The sequence below is a fragment of the Paroedura picta genome, chromosome 6 (genome assembly GCF_049243985.1).
Source record: "Paroedura picta isolate Pp20150507F chromosome 6, Ppicta_v3.0, whole genome shotgun sequence".
Classification (NCBI taxonomy): Eukaryota; Metazoa; Chordata; class Lepidosauria; order Squamata; family Gekkonidae; genus Paroedura; species Paroedura picta.
Window position 1 is genome coordinate 76,079,401 of NC_135374.1, and position 12,939 is coordinate 76,092,339.

The 12,939-nt window shown below is 40.6% G+C and overlaps 1 protein-coding gene across 3 annotated transcripts in view; it reads right to left on the bottom strand.

The window, feature by feature from the left end:
• NHS (NHS actin remodeling regulator) overlaps positions 1 to 12,939 on the bottom strand; it is a 276,792-nt gene that overhangs the window by 69,602 nt on the left and 194,251 nt on the right. The gene's annotated exons all lie outside the window — the stretch shown is intronic.

A 12,939-nucleotide genomic window follows, 5' to 3' on the forward strand; every position in this document is an offset into this window, starting at 1 on the left:
CACTGGGCTGCGGCCCGCAGGTTGGGGACCACTGTTCTAAGGCACCTTCATGTATTACGTAATCCTTTCGAAAAATCAAAACTGAGCTTTATAGCTCCAGTACATCAAACTGGGATCAAAGGAAGTTGTCAAAGTCCCTCCCCTACAGTAGAATGTCAAGCATGAAGAGGGATTCCTTACTTCTTCACAAACCTAATGCCATTATCAGGATGTGTAGTGTATAGCTCTGTGTCTTCATTCTGCTTTAATGGTCCAGTGGCTCAAAAGGCAGAAGAGAGATAGAGACAATCTAGATATGATGGCGCACTGATGTGGATGTACATTTGCCCATATCTTTCGGTTTAAGTGGGAGTGGTTGGATGGATTTTTCTTTTAGTCTCTCTCTCCTTGGAGAAAGAAATCTTCTACCTCCTTCCTTCACTACAGCATGCTTCATTGTTAGAAGGATATCTTATTTTGGAACCAAACTGGGAAACAAATGCTTCAAACAATGAGCTGATGTGCATGTCTCCATCACCTCCAGCCTGACCCATAAAGACAGAAGAAGTAGAACTCCTATCCTGCTGTAGTACAGCAAACCTATGCTTTTCTGTGCAGGAAACAGGCTACTTTTCTGACATGCTACTCTGTCTTTTGTCTACAACAAAAGCTACTGACCCATCACTGGTGTTCATGTGGGCTGTTACCTAGATAATTTACTGCTCACTCAAAAATTGGTTTGCCACCTTCTTTGTGAACAACCCCTTCATAGAAAAGCTGCTAACATGTCACCAAATGTACCTCAAGATTCTAACTGGTCAGGCTAAACAATAAGGCATGAAAGGCTGGAAATGAGCTTTGCAGCTTTGAAGGAAGTGGAAAGTCATTTGAGCTGAGGACAATGACACAGAATGTTCATAGTCTGCTGGTGGGTAAATTCCTGTTCAACTCCACAGAAAGAGCCCCACAGCCTCAGCAAAGGACCATGCCTTTTTACAGCTGCTTATGTTATAGCCACTGCAGGCATCCATGCAGATACAGCCAACACAAAACTTCAGAATTATTACCAGGGTTATTTGACCTTTTCAGAAGAATTTTTTTTCATAAACAGCATCTTTCATGCCATTCATAATGCAGTTCCCCTTAACTGCACAAGTTCTGTTGGTCCTTAATCATCATAAGCATGGCACAAAAATAGTATGGACAGGAGATTAGGAAGAAAACCAAAGAGCAGACGCAGATAGCACCCATGCCACGTTAAATAATTCCATGTCTGTGGTAAAATTATTATTCAGCTCATTCCCATGCAGCAGTCAACTCAACCAGCTGCTAAAACACTCAGAGACACACTGAAACTGTTTCTAAACTAGCAGTATCATTTGGATTTGCATTTTGAAAGAGCTGCTTTTTTGTTTCCGCCTTTTCCAACACAGACCCGAATTATCTGCTCTTATCCTGAGACAAGGGAATCCCCAGAAACACTGATTTCAAGGTTTTTTTTTTTAAAAAAAGCAAGTTCTAATCCAGGGCCATTCAGTGGGGAAATGCTAGCATTCAGGGGGTTTCTTTTGTCTATGACTGTAATTGTTTCCCACCCCCCTTGTACTGTCACTTCCGTCATCAACCTCCTTTCCTTCTCATCCAAATTTCTTTGCCATTTTTTAAAAAGTAAAGGCTGATTGAGTTACAACACAAGTTCTTATCTGATTGGCTCCTGGGAAAGAGATCTCTTGACTGCTGGCATTCCACTCCCCACTCTTTATTTATTTATTTGTTTGTTTATTTATTTATTTTTGTCCCTCCCTTTGTCCATGCACTTTCCCTCCTTTGTCCATGCTGGATGGGTCAGTGAGATCGGCAATTCACCAACACTATTCCATCAGTGTGCTTCATCAACTGTTACTTTCGTAAATACAGTGTTGAATGTTATGACTCGGTGCTTGCACAGGGGATACCTTTACATTTACCTTACTGTTAACACATCTCATTCACAATTGGAGGGGGGAGCCAATGGCTATGCTGCAGGAATTTGTTTGGCCAATCAGTGCTCACTGTTAGAACAGAGCTTTGATAGACCTGGTAACATGAGAAATCAATCAGACTTTCACTCCCTCCCCCAATTTTTTGTGCTCTCTCTCTCTCTGTGTAAAAACAATAAATAGCTAAAAGAGGAAGTTGACATTTTATACCAATACAGTTGTTGTTGTGATCTCATAGCATGTCCCCCCCCCCCCAAAAAAAAAACTGAAGAGAAAATACCCAACATCAGAGTATATTTTAATCCCCACTAAAGTCAGTTCTGTCAGTTAGTATGCCTCAGCAGTTGGGTCAATTTAAAAAAAGTTTGAAGTCACTTTGATTTCTGAATTAGGATGAAACGTTCCAAGGCCAAAAATGGCAGGGGGCCAATGAATGTGCATAGTCATTACATAACAATGTTGGGCACATGAAAGAAAGAAAGAAAGAAAGAAAGAAAGAAAGAAAGAAAGAAAGAAAGAAAGAAAGAAAGAAAGAAAGAAAGAAAGAAAGAAAGAAAGAAAGAAAGAAAGAGGATGCCAGTAAGTTTCCATTTTCTGTTCCTAAGCTTAAGTGCAGAAACTAAAAGGCCAGCTCTATTCTGAACAAAAAAGAGGGGAAAGGGAGGGAAATGATTGCAATGTGGAAAATCGGGGCGCAATTTCAAACAACAGAAACAGGAACAATCTCAAAATAAACACCAGGTCAGTCTTTAGTGTGGAAATAATCTGAAAGAGATACATACAAAGAGAGTGATGTTGATACTCTGCCCCCAACATACTGCCTCTATGAAAGATCTACACTGATTTTAACATTCTTTCAGTAGATTTTATGGCTCTTAGAAAATCATCCAACATTCCCTTGAAGCACCATTCACCTTAACCGTTTAGCAAATAGTCTCAAATGATTGGTCTCATCCATGCCTTGCCATAACTTCAGCCATAAGGAAAAGGAAGGAAAAGTTACATTAAACTTAAGTGAAGATATTCAATACTAACTGGGAAGTCAAATATATGTCCATTCAACTGCTCTGGACCATTTCGTGTTAGGTTTTTTAAAAAACTGAGATTCATCGTTAAAGATATGTGGCAGAGGGAACCAAATATACTATCCTAGGTTGCCTGGAGGAAAGAGAGAATAAATTAGTCCTTTCTTCAGCTAAGAAGAACACAATAGCATGTCCCATTTAATCCTATTCTGTTCTTTACTAGGAGAAAATAAAATATGTATATATTGTGCAAAGGGATATTTTTCTCTAGGTTGTCTTCAACTCTCTTAAAAATTATGATTTGTCTTCAGCCATAGCTAACCAGTTTTTAATAATAATGACCCAAACTGAATGGAACAGAGTTTTTCTTCTGACATCAACCACACACAGTGTAACTCTTCTGCAATCACCAAAGAGAAAGTCACTACTAGATTCCAATGTTGGCTATTTGTACTGCAGTTTTCAACATCTGCCTTAATGCATGTCTGAGTCAATTTCCATGAATGACTCTTCAGTTTCTTGCCAACTTTAATGTGCACAGTGTCACTAGAAGGGTACAAGGAGGTCTTCTCTTTTTGATTAAATAATTCTAGAGTGCTAATGACCTTGGAGGCAGCTCCCTGTCAGTTCCTCTGCCGGCACTGCTTCACCTTCTATGGAACCAATGGGAGTTCCGCATTCAAATTACTCAGCGGGTTAAGGGCATCTGGCGGCACCTAGAAGAAATTGCAGTAGATGGCCCTCTAAGTGATACATAAACAAAGGACTGTAAACCCAATTTTAATTTCCAGGGGAAATATAGGGAGTAAGAATGCCAAAAGAGAAGGAAGGATAAAGTGGATAAAGAACAGACTGAGGAAGCTGCAAAAGAGAAGGCAGGAATTTGCAGCTGAATACCAAGAATACAACCAAGCTGCTCAAAACTGCCATTAGTGCTTGTCCACATTGAGCCACTAGCACCTTGTAGGGCACTTCCTACAGTAGGAGAGTTGAGGCTCTTTCAGCTGTAAGAGGAAATGAAAGGTGGATAATACAGTATTAGATATAATGTTAGATTCCCCTTGGGGAAAGAACATACAAGGCCAGAATCAGCTAAGAACAATTACTGTTTTCCCTGCCCTTGTGTTTCCAGGTACTCAGCCTGTCCAGAGGTGTGAACTGGGGGCCAAAAGGTTCTGGGGCTGAGTGCAGCTGGAGCAGACTCAGTAGCCACAGTGCTAGCTTGGGCTGAAGAAGTACTGCTGGATTCAATGCCACTGTCAGCAAGGGGAGAACTCTTTACTAAGGGTGAAGCTTAATCCATAAAACATTGTAGTGATGGGTGTGCGACTAAGAATAATTCAGGAAGGGAGTTCTCTTTACATTGGATGGTATTGTCAGAATGTAAGAAGTTGACCTTGTCACAGTTGCACCTACCGTAGTAACATCCAAGCTCTACTACATTGACACATTTTATGTGGGGCTGCCCTGGAAGATGGTTCAGAATTGTTTCAAAACAAGGCAGCAATCATGGCCACTAGCTTCCAATCACTTTCTGTCCTAAATACAGTGACCAATTCCACAGGGAGGTGTTTGCAAGCTTCCTGACGGGAGACCCCTCGCTCATATTCCCTCCACCTCATTGTGGCTTTTTGCCTCTTTACAAGGTGACAAGGGAGAAAAACCTGCACTTCTCCTCACACTCCTTGGCATTTCAATCACCGCAAGCCACCAATCCCAGCATAGCAGTTGTTTCGGGTATTCAAACTTTCGTCCTCCCCGAGCCCTGAAAATTTTTTTTAACACAGCAACACAGAAGCATTAAAAAAAAATTAACACTTCCACGTTGCTATGGAGAAACACCACAACAATAAAGCATCTACCCCTTTGGGATTCTTCATGTTCTGGTCTCTATGTTTGGGTAGATTTGTGAGAGGCTGGAAATGGCATCTAGACCCTGATGAGTGATTGTGTATGAATAGTAAGGCTTAAAAACAAAGATAATGGATACCTGCCTGATCAGGAGAGGGCTGCTTCATCACACATTCCCCCTTTCCCCGTTAAAAACCGAAATGGCAGAAAACACAAACGGGAATGTGTCTTGGCTGCCCGATCTCAAAACCAACAAGGATAACGCACAGAAGATTTTATTTTAACTTGGGGAATGTAGCTTTGTGGTCCCACAGCAATGCAGACCGCACCATTTTTAAAAAATTCCTGGAGCAGGAAATGGAGAGGGGAGGGTGGGTGCGAGGGCAGGCAAAATGCTGCGGGGACTGTTGCACATTTCTCCCTCCACACAGGCTTACCCCTGGATGCTCCCTGATGTGAAGCACTATAAGATGTGGCAAATACAGTTTTAGTGATTTCCCTCATCTCGAGGCCAATCTAGCCAAAACTTGTGCCAGCCCCTGCACAGCCTCAGGTTGCTGCCAACATCATGTGGAAGCAGCACTAAAACCTGCCAGCAATGACAGGAAGTCTGAGGGCAGGTGTGGAGTCAATGTATCGGTTTTGATCTTCAGAGTCCTGTAGGGTTGAGAAATTCCTGGAGATTTGCGGATGGGACCTGTGGAGGATAGGGTCCTCCGTGGGTAAAGGAGCAGAGGGTCCACCTTCTTCAGGGGAACTGATGTCGGTAGTCTGGAGATGAATAGCAGTCCTTTCCCCACATTTCGGGTAAGACCCTACACTTCAACTAAACAATTTTTTTTTATTTTAATTATATCATAGGACAGAAAAAAGATAAACAACCCTTCATTGAGCTTACTCTTCTGCCCCTTGGTGGGTGTTTTATGTTAAGCAGAGATATCACATCCAGATATTTCTCCTATATATCTTTGGGAGAAGTGAAAGCAGATTAAAGCAACTTTCTTCCCAAAGAACTAACCATAATGTGGTTCTAATATTATCTCAAAGATTACGAAAGCTGTCTGGAATGAATTGTAATATTTTGACCTGCTAAAATAAACAGCAGCTGTGATTCACTCAATGTAAAATATTTTTAAAACACTGTAAGGTGGAGAGCCTCAGAATCACAGACATTCTCATGCAAGTACGCCCAGAAGCATGACTATATGTACACACACACGCACAAAACCATCTCTGTTCTGTTCTTGGTGGAAATATTGGGTTCAGCTGCAAAGTAATACAATTATTTATTTTACTGAATGATAGTTTCAAATTGCTTCTTCCAGTTCATGACGATTGACTCTTTCTTCCATACTGTTATATAATTCTTGTCCTATATTTCAACAAATAAGCTTTCATTTTTGGGTTACTTTTCAAGTGGCTGTGATCCTAATAACATTTTCCTGGGAGTAAGACTTATTGAATAAAATAGGTCTTACTTATAAGTAGACCTGCCTATACTTCCTTCATGAGTCTTATAATATACTTATAATATTAAAGTATTGCTCTGTTTAATTCTAACTTACAATCTTTTAGTTTTATTATTTATTTTATCATTTAATTTCTATAACTATAAATGTTTTAAACATTTCTAACATGTTTGTAACACATTTCTGGCTGGAAGAATGAATATTTCAGTTTGAAAGGGCAACATACAGATTTTACGGGTGTTAAAAATGGAACTGCATGCAACACACTATTGTAGTACAATGGTGAGGGTTAGGCTGAGCTCTGGGAGACCCAGATTCAAGTCCAAGTTGACCATGAAGCCCACTGGCTTCAGATTGGTCATTCTCTCTGAGCCTAATCTGTTTTGTGGGGTTACTGTGGATATTAAATGGCATGAGAGAGATGGCCTTGAATTCCCTTGGAGAAGGGGTAGATAAAAATGTCCAGCAATCATTTATAAAAAGTTTTACCTTTTGTTACAACCACTGGATGCAATAAAAAAACCTGATGAGTATTTTCACTGATAATTTGTCAATGAAAGCACTGATACTTCACAAACTATCTGTGTAGTCTAATTGTTGTCTTTTATGCCCACTGTCTGCAACTCTCCATTCACTAGTTTTGTTCTGATAGTGCATTCACTAAAAAACTTATTTATGAATAGGTTTTATCAGCTTCTTGTCCACCCATCTCAGAGCCTTAAATTGGGAAGAACATCCCTACAAAATGGAATGGTTAGATAGAAAAATGAATTGATATTTCAGCACTTAAATGGGGAAAATTTCAAAAGGGAGCTTTTGACTATTGTCATTGGCATTTTTCTTTGTTTTTTGCTGTAGGTCCTAATTAGGAAGTAACAGCTCTTTCTGCCTTGGTTGATGCAGACCACTTCTACTCCTCTGGTTAACCCCCTGTGATAGAACCTGCCCTAGCCCAAGAGTATGTTTCTCTTATAGTTGACAGTAGCTTGCCAGATTCCATAAGAGGACTTTTGTGCCTTTGGTACTTCAGATGCAGTTTCACACATTATAGTGCTAATGTGGGCAAGAGAACCTGAATCTGCCCAAATTATCCCTTCTTAGAATTTCTCTCTTTCGAGGGAATTGTCAACTGTCCAATTACAGCCTCTGCTTTGTGACAACCAAATTTTATTTTTAATTTCAAAAAAATAACTGCACATACTCAAAATTTAGCTATTTACACAATAAAATGGGTAATTTGCCAATATCTATGAATTGTTGACCATGGTGTGCAAATCATAAACCATAAACCACTTAGGATAATTAGTGGTTTCTTGCCAACTGTTTTGTTCCAAGGGTGTATATGTTCATACAACACCAAAGAGTAACACCATACACTCTGAAGAACTTAAAGGAGAATACCTCTTTTGTTTTTGTTTTTTAAAAATCACTATTTGTAATTTCTTGTAGCTGAATTCATCTGGTTTAGGTTCTCAGGTGCATTCTTATTTCAGAAATAATTGCTGAGATCTAAATTACTACAGAGGCTATCATGGCACTGATGGCAGTTAATAGCTAGAAGTCATCCATAGTACATTATGCCCATAGTCAGGACTGTTGACTGCAGGAGTGAAGTGCTCTGCCTTGGAAGTGTTGCTTAGAGTTTCCTGTTGATCAGTCGTGGATGCAATAAAGCAAGAGAAAAGAAAAATGTTCCCATTGAGCCTTCTGCTCCCCCTCCCCATTTTCCAGGGCATTACCAGAAGGTTGACATTTAGTCTTCAAATATTGCAGAGAAATTGCTTCATGAGAACACAATTAGGGTCACCCCTTGCCCCTAACCTACTTACTTCCAGCTTCTTAGTGAAAGCATATGTCAGAAATCGACCAAGCAAGACCCAAAGAATCATAACAGCTATAGTTAATCACAGTCCACTGGGAGAATTTCCAGAAAGTAAAGCTGAATACAGATATTTTCTGCAAATATTATCCTTATTAGGCCAGTTTTCCGTTTTACAACACTTCTATTCATTTATAAAATACAACTGACAGCAAGCAAATGTGTCCATAGCCTGGAAAGAAGGGTGAAACACGTATTTTCTTAACTTGGTTTGCTCCTGGTTGATGATTTCCATTGTCCAGACACCTGCGAAACTGTAAAGTGCTCTCTATGACAATATACACACCTTTGCATCATTGCTATCAACCTATGAAAATTACAAGACCAGAAAAAATGCAGTGTTCAGGAGTGTCAGAATGTAAGCCTATGGCAGTCCTTGTATAGGTGACATAACATATGCTGGAGGTGGGGTCAGTCTGTGGATTGCCACACAACTCTGGCCAAAGGCAGAAATTGCTAAAGGCCTGCCCTTGTTCAATAAAGACTAACTTCACCTCTTTGCCTTTCAGTGTCTTCGGCTCCTCCAAATCTAGAAAGATTGGACAAGATCACAGAAGATATATCCATAAATGGTTCTTAGCCATCATGACTAAATGCAGCCTCTATGTTCAAAACCCCTAATACCAGCACAGGGAAAGACTTTGGCCTTCATTTGCAGACCTTTCATGGGCAACTGATTGTTCACTGTGTGGAACACGATGTTAGAATCATAGAATAATAGAGTTGGAAGAGGCCTCCTGGGTCATGTAGTCCAACCCCTTGCATTATGCAGGACACTCACAACCATATCACCCATCCACTGTAACCTGCCACTCCCTTAAGCTTTCACAGAATCAGCCTCTCTGTCAGATGGCTATCCAGCCTCTGCTTAAAAATTTCCAAAGATGGAGAACCTACCACCTCTCAAGGAAGCCTGTTCCATTGAGAAACCACTCTGTTAGGAACTTCTTCCTGATGTTTAGATGGAATTTCTTTTGAATTAATTTCATCCAATTGGTTCTGGTCCATCCTTCCGGGGCAAGAGAAAACAACTCAAATCCCCTCTCAGTCGTCTCCTCTCCAGGCTAAACAGACCAAGCTCCCCCAACCTTTCCCCATATGCCTTGGTCTCCAAACCCCTCACCATCTTTGTTGCCCTCCTTTGGGCACGCTCTAGTTTGTCTACATCCCTCTTCAACTGGGGTGCCCAAAACTGAACACAGTACTCCAAGTGAGTTCCATGTATTGTTCTTATGTTATTATGTAAACCGCCCTGAGCCCCCGGGGAGGGTGGTATATAAACAAACAAACAAACAAACAAACAAACAAACAAACCAGATCAGAGTTAAGTGGTACCATCACCTCCTGTGATCTGGACACGATACTCCGTTTGATATAGCCCCAAATCCCATTTGCCTTTTTAGCCACCGAGTCACACTGTTCACTCATGTTCAATGAATGGTCTACTAAGACTCCTAGATCCTTTTTGCACATGCTACTGCCAAGACAAGTCTCCCCCATCCTATATTGGCGTGTTTGGTTTTTCCTACCTAAATGCAGAACTTTACACTTGTCCCTATTGAACTTCATTTCATTCAGTTTAGCCCACTTCTGGAGCCTATCAAGATCATCCTGTATTCTGATTCTGTCTTCGGTTGTGTTTGCTACCCCTTCCAGTTTAGTATCATCTGAAAATTTAATAAGTACCCCTCTAATCCCTCATCAAATAATTTATAAATATGTTGAGCAACACAGGCCCCAGGACAGATCCCTGGGGAACTCTACTTGTCACTCTTCTCCAAGAGGATGCTGAACCATTAGGATCCATACCACATTTTACCAACTTGTCAACAAGAATATCATGTGGAACCTTATCAAACGCTTTACTGAAATTCAGATAAACTATGTCCACAGCATTTCCCTGATCCAGCAAGGTAGTCACTTTCTTGAAAAAAAGATAAGTTTGGTCTGACATGATTTGTTCTTGCGAAATCTGTGCTGAGTCTTAGAAATCACAGCTCTCTATTTCAGCTGCTCAAGGATTGACTGTTTGATGATTTGTTCCAAAATTCTGCCAGCGACAGATTGATAGTTACCCGGATCCTCTTTTTTCCCTTTCTTGAAGATGGGGACAACATTTGCCCACCTCCAATCATCTGGCACCTCACCTGTTCTCCAAGAAGTGTCAAAAAGAATGGACAGAGTTTCAGAGATGACATCTGCAAGTTCTTTTAGTACTCTTGGATGTAGTTAGTACTTTTAGTACTCTTGGAAGATAATGGAAAAGATATTAAAGGGAGCGATCTGCAAACATCTGGAGGACAATTTGGTGATCCAAGGAAGTCAACATGGATTTGTCTCCAACAAATCCTGCCAGACCAACCTGGTTTCCTTTTTTGACCAAATACCAGGTTTGCTGGATCGTGGAAATTCGGTTGATGTCATTTACTTGGATTTTAGTAAAGCTTTTGACAAGGTTCCCCATGATGTTCTGGTGGATAAGTTGGACTGCAATCTGGATTTTCAGATAGTTAGGTGGATAGGGAATTGGTTAGAGAACCGCACTCAAAGAGTTGTTGTCAATGGTGTTTCATCAAACTGGAGAGAGGTGAGTAGCAGGGTACCTCAGGGCTCGGTGCTCGGCCCGGTACTTTTTAACATATTTATTAATGATCTAGATGAGGGGCTGGAGGGACTACTCATCAAGTTTGCAGATGACACCAAATTGGGAGGACTGGCAAATACTCCAGAAGATAGAGACAGAGTTCAACAAGATCTGAACACAATGGAAAAATGGGCAAATGAGAACAAGATGCAATTTAATAAAGATAAGTGTAAAGTTCTGCATCTGGGTCAGAAAAATGAAAAGCATGTCTATTGGATGGGGGATACACTTCTAGGTAACACTGTGTGTGAACGAGACCTTGGGGTACTTGTGGATTGTAAAACTAAACATGAGCAGGCAGTGTGATGTAGCGGTAAAAAAGGCGAATGCCATTTTGGGATGTATCAACAGGGGCATCATATCAAAATCACAAGATGTCATAGTATACGGCACTGGTCAGACCACACCTGGAGTACTGTGTGCAGTTCTGGAGGCCTCACTTCAAGAAGGACGTAGATAAAATTGAAAGGGTACAGAGGAGAGCGACGAAGATGATCTGGGGCCAAGGGACCAAGCCCTATAAAGATAGGTTGAGGGACTTGGGAATGTTCAGCCTGGAGAAAAGGAGGTTGAGAGGGGACATGATAGCCCTCTTTAAGTATTTGAAAGGTTGTCACTTGGAGAAGGGCAGGATGCTGTTCCCATTGGCTGCAGAGGAAAGGACACGCAGTAATGGGTTTAAACTACAAGTACAATGATATAGGCTAGATATCAGGAAAAAAAAAATTCAGTCAGAGTACTTCAACAGTGGAATAGGCTGCCTAAGGAGGTTGTGAACTCCCCCTCACTGGCAGTCTTCAAGCAAAGGTTGGATACACACTTTTCTTGGATGCTTTAGGATGCTTAGGGCTGATCCTGTGTTGAGCAGGGGGTTGGACCAGATCGCCTGTATGGCCCCTTCCAACTCTATGATTCTATGATTCTATGATTCTAGTTCATCTGGCCCATAAGACTTTGTTTCATTTAAAGAAGCTAGGTGTTTGTGGTCTGCCCCAACAGTGGTCCTAGGCCACCATTCCCATCTCCCCTGTTGTGTTACGTTTTTTCCACATTGAGCACTATTTCCCTCACAAGAGAAGACTAAGGAGAAATAGGAGTTAAGCAGTTCAGCCCTCTCTTCATCATCTGTTATAACTGCACTTTCTTGTCTTCACAGTGGTCCTACCATGTTCCTACTCTTTTTCTTACTTGCAATATAACCAAAGAAGCCTTTTTTGCTATGTTTAGCACTTCTTGCTAGCCTAAGCTCATATTGAGCTTTAGCTTTCCTAACTCTGTCCCTACAATTATTGGTTATTTGTTTATACTCATCTTTGGTAATTAGGCCTTCCTTCCATCTCTTAAATGCCTCTTTTTTATTCCTCAAATCATTTGACAGCTGTTTATGAAGCCACCTTGGCTTCCTTAGGCTCCTTCCATATTTCCTTCTCAAGGGAATGGTTTGTGATTGAGCCTTCAGTATTTCATTTTCAAGAAATGTTGGACTAGATGAAACATTGGTCTGATCTAGCATAATGACTCTTATGTTCTAGGAACTAGATCAGAAAATGAATTGTGGAAAAATAATTTTTATATGCAACTGGCACAGGTTTCAATAAGGAACAGGAACAGAATTATTACCAGGAATGATCCTCCACCAAATCCTGATGAGAGTGAGATATGCTGCAGAAGTGATCCAACATCTGAAAAAATGAAATATCTAATAGTCTTTATTTGTTTGTGTAGGACATTCTGTAGAGGCCAGATCCCTTCTGACAACAGAACTTCTCATGAAGTTGGGAATAGTTCTAGAATTTTGATACTGCACTTTATGACCTAGCAATGGCACGGAAAACACATACGAGATAAAAATCCTATTGATTTAAAACTGTACACTTAAAATATACCAAGTTTTTAAAAAATGTACAGAAAAGGGTGCAATGGGGGCCCTCAGTCAAACTAAAAGATTGTCAATGAGCATTTTCAAAGCCGCCAGAATGATGGAGTTACTGTCTTACATGCTAAATTTCTACAGAAGTTGGAGTCATTCCTGTACTTGCATACACAAGTTAATCCATTATATTATCTCAGTCTTACTAGATAACAGATATATAAAAGCTACAATTTATTTGTT